We start from the raw sequence: 7726 nt of genomic DNA, 5'->3' as shown, positions 1-7726 counted from the left end.
AGCCGGTTGTCACGTGGCGTCATCTCGCGGTCTTATGATTGGCTGGGGCGCGCCGGAAGCAACGTGGCCTTCCCTCACCATCTCCTGACGAACGAGCGGATGGGAACCGCCGCGAGCACGCCGCCGAGCAGACGACGCTGACCGGCTGATGTTCGCCATTCAGTGAGAACTCAAAATATATAGGCAATCTCATGCTTTAAGAGTGACCGAATGAAGGGAGCCCGTCGAAGACTGGTAGCACTGTTTCAATATTTTAACACAGCTCCGTGTTCGCACGCAGCCGCAGAAAAGGAGCCGCTGCAAACACCGGTTGGCAGTAAAGGGTGGCGTGACGCCCGTGGCGTGAGTAGATCAGATGATGCGCCTTCTCGCCCCGCTGCTTTCTCGCCCCTTCAGCCGCGCTTAGAGCGTACTAGATAGGGCGAGCGGATCCAATGCGGGCTCCCCGCTGAGGCATTCTTTTATTGAAGTGCTGGTGGCGCCATTGTCGCCTTTACCTGAATGAGCGGCCCCGCGCGCCGGCCGTACGCCTGTCGCGGCGGAGGTCCTACTGCAGCGGTATGGAGCTTGGACATGTGTCTGCTGTGTTCAGTTTTTCTACTCAGCGGCGGAAACAGGGATGTTGTTCCCCACCGACGTGTTATAAAGAAAATGGAGAAACAGTGACGAAAACAACAAAGGCGACGCAAGAACGACGATGCAACGAGCAAACGACGGCGACTCAGGCCGCAAGATCGCCTCAGCCAATCGGCGCAGCCGAAACAACCGGAGCTCCACGATAAGGCGATGGCAGCGCCGTCGCAATTTTAGCGGTTCGGCGCTTAGTACGGCGCCCGCTGGATCAACTCTTCCATTTTATAGTACACTCTACCCGTGCTCGCTTTCTCCACGCTTCGCGCCTCCGCTGGGACGAGGGTGGGCAAGGACGTACCTAGGGGCGCCACTTTTGAAAAAAGGTGGCAGCATTGAGCAGAATCTCTCGAGTGTACGTAGCATCTTTTTAATGCGTTATCCTTAGGAGCGTCAAAAGAAGTGTTTGTGTGCGAAGCGTGCGAGGACGGTCACGTGGTATATATATATATATTACATGCAATGAAGCCAAGGAAGGCATAGGGGTAATTAGCAATGGTTGAAATTGAAATGTAGAAAATAATGAAGAAAAGGGAAATAAAAGTGGTCGAAAAGATAACTTGTCGCCGGTGGGGACGGCGCCGGCTAATACTCCCAGGACAAGATATAGTACAGATAAATACCTAAGTGAGGGGGGGGGGGGGGGATGGATTGATGATCGTCGCTGTAGCACAGTTGGTAGTTCACCCTGCGCGTAATGCTAAGGTTGTGGGTTCCGTCCCCACCGGTGACAAGTTACCTTTTTATGCACTTTCACTTATCGCTAGTATTTTCTACATTTCAATTTAAACCATATCTAGTTACCCCTATGCTCTCCTTGGCTTCATTGCCTGTTGGGTTTATGTGGTACTGATGAACAAAAAAGTCTAGCCCCTCTGTTTCGCTTTTTCTCGTTGATATAGTGCAAGTGACGGTGGTCTGCTCTGGCCCACCATCATTTACACTTCGCTCCTCGAAGAGAGACACAGGACGTGTGTATAGTGAGCTCCTGAACAACACTTTGCGATGTGGTGAACGCGGTTTAAGTCATAGATCCGAGACCTCAAAGAAGTGCGTCGTAATGCTGACGCATTTCTCACATTTCTGCTAAATAGCCACAGCAGTTTTTTTTTCTCCACCCTCTAACTCTCGGTAAATTTCGAGCACTTGTGAGGTTCACGATACCCGTCAGGAGACAAATACCCTGTAACAACCTCTAGCCAGTGTTTTTAGCGTAGTCAATGGCCTTGCTCTACCTGCTATGCTACCGGAACGATTCAAAAGTGTCTTATTTCCGATAGCAATTAAAAAAAAATGCGCGGGGTGTGTGAGCGTTCGGCCTGTACGTGTTGTAGTTGTTACACGGAGCTGTCAAATGTAGAGAAAACTACTGATTGAACGGCAAAGGTACAGATAGGTAGTCATCGTGTATGGGCAATGTGGTCGAGTGTAAAAGTTTCGGAATAAAGCCAGTGGCGCCTACATACCAAAAGAAGTCCAACAACAGATATTGAAAATTTCTTGTACGCTTGTCAAAGCCGGTAATGTGGGGGGGCATGCTTGTACCAAATTTTGATAGTTACAATTCTCTCCAATACACGCCATAAATTCTTACACACTATGTAGAACGACTTCTAATAACTATGGCAGTGAGGGTCGATTCATTATTTAATTAAAACAAGAAACATTGCTGGCTCGGCTAGGTTCTGATAAACTACGGCCAACGACTAAGTGATGTATGAATGTGCGAGTACTGAATCTTCGCTATAATGTGCTTTTGTCTGACAAAATTGGCTCTTCTTCGAAGCTAGAAAGATCTTGATATAGACATCGATCTTTGATATCTTGACATTGGTCGCGCGCTTAAATGCACTGTCGCTGTTGTGGGCTTGCAAAAATGGCGCTTACTTATGAAGACTATCATCCCGAAATAGTGTCCAGGGTCGCATTGCAAGCGAAGGATGATAGTGAGAACGATGGTGAAAAAGTGCAATCGGCCCCTTGGACCGATTGCACTTTTGGACCGATTGCATCGAAGTATTAATAGGTGTAAATACCGCCACCTACAGGTTTTACTTGCGACACGCGGAACGTTTCCTTTATTTTGTGCAATGTGCAATCTTCTAGTCTTACGACAAACGCGTTTGGGCATTTAACTGCTCTAACACCCTGCTTCTCCACGTCCCTCAAATTGGATGATCCAAAAGTTTATTTATGCAGCAGTGAAGATTACAGTGGTCTTTTTTTTTTTGCATCGCGTAATCAACGGTTGCAGTAATCTGGCGATATATGTGGTAATTGCTGATTAAGTGATTCGCATAAATGTGCTAGACAATGTCGTAATTCATTACATTAGGTAAAATGTAACAATCGCAGAATTGAGGCACGCCAGCGCTCAAGACATAGCGATATCTCTGCCCAAAGAATTACAGTGGCATTTGTGTATTTGCTTTATTTCTGCAAAGCCTCTCTCGCTCAATGCTGCAGAAAGCTAAGCGCAACACCGGTGCGTTTTGACACAGAAAAGCTTTCAAAATTGGAATAGTTCAAAATCAACTCTCCAGCTCCCTACTAAGGGGACATGTCTACAGCCCTTGTACTTGCTTCAGCTTCGTGTTTGCAACGTTTGCCTGAAGTAATCGATCGAACTGTTATTCAGCCCATCTTAGTTAATTATTAATTACCACACATTTACTGATGTATGCCGCCCCTAGTAATAGGCTGCCGAAAGAAATGATATATCCTCTGCATTAGGCTCCAAAATTTCGGCTCTTCCCACTTTAAGCAGCTGTACTCAGCTCAGACTTTAAAAGGCACTTCACTCGCTCCGGTAGGTATTCGTCATTCAGAAAACGTCAGATTCAGATTCGTCATGAAAACCTTCGTTGGTCTTGCCATGTTCACTATATTAAGGGCAATATTGCCCATTGTATTGGTATGCTTAATAAGTTTCGCTTATTGTTGCCTCGTTATATGCGACGTCAACTGTATTTTAATACTGTCCATTCGCGACTGCATTACTGCCTGCTTGTTTGGGGCACCACTACTAGGTCTAACATGGAAAGCCTAAATCGATTACAGAAAAAAGTGTGCGCTTTATTGAAAATTTACCACAACGTGAATCAACATCTGTATATTTTTCGCAGAATCGCATCCTGGACATTGAATCACTATATAAACTGCGATTATCAGAGCTCGCATATTCAGATTTCAAAACTGATCCACAACTCTTCTCTTTGAGGTATACCAAACATGAATCCCATTACGAGGTTAGGAGAGCCAACTTCATCAAGTTTAAATGTAGGACGAATTACGGGACACAACTGTTAAGTTGGCAAATTCTTAATCTGTTAAACCTTTATCCCGTTCTGACTGACAACATTGAAAACTGTACCTCTTTGCCTGCTTTCCGAAACCAGGCAAAGAGATTTTTCTTAAATCGTGTATAAACCAGTTAGAAATTTGTTCCTTTGTTTTTTTTTTGTCAGGTGAACATATTTGTCATGTGAACATTCTTTTTTTATTGTCGTGTAAGAGATCCAGTTAGGACTCTTTGCTTTTTTTTTTGGTCAAGAGAACATGTATGTACTTATAATACATTCTTAATTAGATTGATTTGAATGTACAGTGTATGTATATTGCTGTATGTGAATTGTTGTAGTCTTCCTGTTAAAAAAAATGTGTTTGTACTTCGTAACTTACCATGTCGAAACTGTGCCTGCGTGAATTCAGGGTGTCTAGGATCTAGTCAGGTGACCACGTGTGTCACCTTTAGCCCTCTTCACCGGGACAACTGTATATTGTCTAAATTTCAATAAAGTCAAAGAGCCGGTTTCGATAGTGTTCAACCATCCGTACTCCACAGCGTCCTTTTTTCTTTCTCTTAATTTAGTACACTTTCCTGTTAAGTTATATTTTACCTTTCTAATTATATGCATTGAAAGTATGATATTGATGTTCGCTGCAGTCTCCTAAAACATTTTTACCTTCCCATATGAAGCAGGCGGGATCGTCGACGGGTATTCACGCACTTGGTTTCTTTCTTTGCCTTTCAGGCATGCTTTCCAAGCGAAATGAAGCAGCGCGAATGTAGAAGGGCGTTTGATATCGGCCGCGTCAATCGACGGCTTTGAAGGGACATGGAAAAGCAACAGTAAATTAGCTTAGACAGGTAATGCACCATTTCAAAACTCAATTTTCACTCATTCGTCCAAGAAAGAAATATTCATTTTTACTGGAAACAACAACAGCAACAACAACAACGACGACGACGACGATGGGTAAACTTCCCATTTCGGAATTTCGCGCCGAGGGCCGCGCACGTCAGCGCGACCTCGCGAATGCCAAAGTATGTCCCCGTGTTTGGGCCACTTTGGCGCATGAAAAGCTCTGTAAACTAGCTAGCTTTAACTTTCGTTCCATTAGAATACAAAGCAGCCCTTTCGTTAACAGATAAGCAATTAACGAGGCCCGAGTAGAGGCTGTCAAAATCCTCGACGTCGCGGCGAGTTGGCGCGGGTCTTCTTTCGTGGCGGCGTTGCCATCAGTTTTTTTTTTTTCGTTCATGCGCCCTTTCTGGTATACCGAAGCCTCCTCTCGCGGGAAGCGTGGCCCTTTTTCTGGCAGGTAATCGTAACTTGCCAATACAACCTAACCTAATATCCACATTTAGTCATACACCCGCTAAGCTGAGAACCGGTACGTCTATGGTGCCGTATATACATAGGGCGGCAAAATGGATGAGGTGGAAGCCGTGCTCGGGCGCCGGTCTCACTGCGCCCTGTATTCGCGACACTCTGCGTGCTGCAGGAAATGTATCTATTCAAACGATGATCGCGGGCATTTCTGAGGGCGTTGCCTTCGAGGCGTCCGCAGACAGAGGGACCTGGCATCCTTCAGATCTGGTTTGTTAGTTTCAATTGAGGCTACATGTACGCTGCTGTCAGCGCGCGTATATGGGGCGTTGAGCAACCACCCGTCGCTATTTGGAATGATGCTTCAAACGGGACTAGTTGGTAAGACGTCACTCGGTTTGCTGCGCTGGTCTCGTGCCGAAGCACAAGTTGTTCGGCTTGGCCTACTTTGTGTGGTGTTGTGAATCGTGCGGAAACCAGCGCATGGAAGCGAATGACTTTTGTGGACGTTGAGAGCCACCTTAGAGAGCGGTTCACGGCCAACTTATCCGTGTAGCGGTTTATGTTGTGGTGATGCATGCAGCCGGATGACCACAACATAAACCGCGACACAGATACGTTGGCCGTGAAACGCACTCTAAGGTGGCTCTCAACGTCCACAAAAGTCATAGAGTATATATATATATATATATATATATATATATATATATATATATATATATAAACGAGAAGGAAGAGGGTTAACCAAGGGTCCCGATTTTATTAGTAATATCATAAGAAGCCAACAAACATTGACACCAAGGACAACATAGGGGAAATTACTTGTGTTTTTAATAAATGAAATAAAGAAACGAAGAATTAATGGAAATTAAAGTGGATGAAAAAACAACTTGCCGCAGGTGAGAACCGAACCCACAGCCTTCACAGGTGTCAATGTTTGTTGGCTTCTTATGATATTACTAATAAAATCGGGACCCTTGGTTAACCTTCTTCCTTCTCGTTTATCACTTAACGAGGGTCTCGAATCCGGCTACATTGATGCCTTCAGGTAGCATATGTGGGTTTATTGACCAGTTGCCTTCACCCAAAAAGATCACGTTCTCGTGACGCCTGCGGCAAAAAGGACGTCCCACGTCCGCCGCCATGGTCTGTGTGTGGTGGCGCTGGCTAACACTCCCAGGGTTCTACTAGGACGCATAAATACCCAAGAAAGTGGATGGGAAAACAGCGCCGCGGTAGCTCAATTGGTAGAGCATCGCACGCGAAATGCGAAGGCTGTGGGTTCGGTTCCCACCTGCGGCAAGTTGTTTTTTCATCCACTTTAATTTCCATTAATTCTTCGTTTCTTTATTTCATTTATTAAAAACACAAGTAATTTCCCCTATGTTGTCCTTGGTGTCAATGTTTGTTGGCTTCTTATGATATATATATATATATATATATATATATATATATATATATATATATATATATATATATATATATATATATATATATATATATATATATATATATATATATATATATATATACACGCACACACACGCACACTTAAATCTATCATGAGAAGCCAAAGAACAAGGACACCAAGGAGAACATAGGGGGAACTACTTGTGCCCCTTGATTGAATTAAAAAAATGATAAATTAATGGCAATGAAAGTGGACGAAAAAAGAACTTGCCGTAGGTGGGGAACGATCCCACATATTTGCAGTACGCGTGCGATGCTCTTACCAATTGGGCTACCGCGGCGCCCCATCGCTACCATCCCATCCACTTTCTTGGGTATTTATGAGTGATTCTGTCGAACCTTCAAACTACGTCTGCTCAAAATGCACTGAAAGTACTGGACGCCTTGAGCCCAGTACTTGAGTCCCTCGAATAGAGACATGGCCAGCCATCGCCCATCGTTTCGAGAGGAAGTCAAGGCAGCGTCAATCATACAGTGGAACGCAAGAGGACTAAAATCACGCCTTTCGGACTTTCGTCAGTATATATATACTAATTTTTTCCCAATCATTGTCATATGTGAGCCTAATGTGTCAAAACCAGTCAGATTATCGGGATACGAAGCTGTTATATCCGCAACAACTAATGCATGCAGCAAAGTCATCGTTTTTATTCGTCGAGAACTGACCCATGTTCGCCAGCCGATTCCGCCTCATGATGAAAATCAATACGTTTGCCTCATCATTAAAAAGGGCAAACTCATGTTTACACTTGTAGGCGTTTATATATCGCCTTCAAGTATCTTTGATCCCAAACGATTAACGAATATCTTGTCTGTGTGCCCTGCCCCATATGTCATCATTGGAGATTTTAATGCGCACCATATAGCATGGGGAAGCGCAAAAACAAATGCAAGAGGGCAAAGACTTGCAAACTTCGCCTGTAACCACGGCCTTTCACTCCTGAATGACGGCAGCCCAACGTTTATACGAGGCGTGAATTATGGCAGCTGTCTTGACCTAGCTTTCGTCTCCA

At 44.7% G+C, this 7726-nt stretch overlaps 1 non-coding gene across 1 annotated transcript; it reads left to right on the top strand.

The window, feature by feature from the left end:
* The first annotated feature begins 6472 nt into the window (after window positions 1-6472).
* TRNAS-CGA (transfer RNA serine (anticodon CGA)) lies at window positions 6473-6545 on the top strand. Its single transcript has one exon. It is a non-coding gene; the product is annotated as a tRNA-Ser (tRNA).
* Window positions 6546-7726: the final 1181 nt, after the last annotated feature.

Source organism: Dermacentor albipictus, chromosome 1, assembly GCF_038994185.2.
Source record: "Dermacentor albipictus isolate Rhodes 1998 colony chromosome 1, USDA_Dalb.pri_finalv2, whole genome shotgun sequence".
Taxonomy (NCBI): domain Eukaryota; kingdom Metazoa; phylum Arthropoda; class Arachnida; order Ixodida; family Ixodidae; genus Dermacentor; species Dermacentor albipictus.
This window is presented reverse-complemented; position numbering and strand designations above follow the sequence as displayed.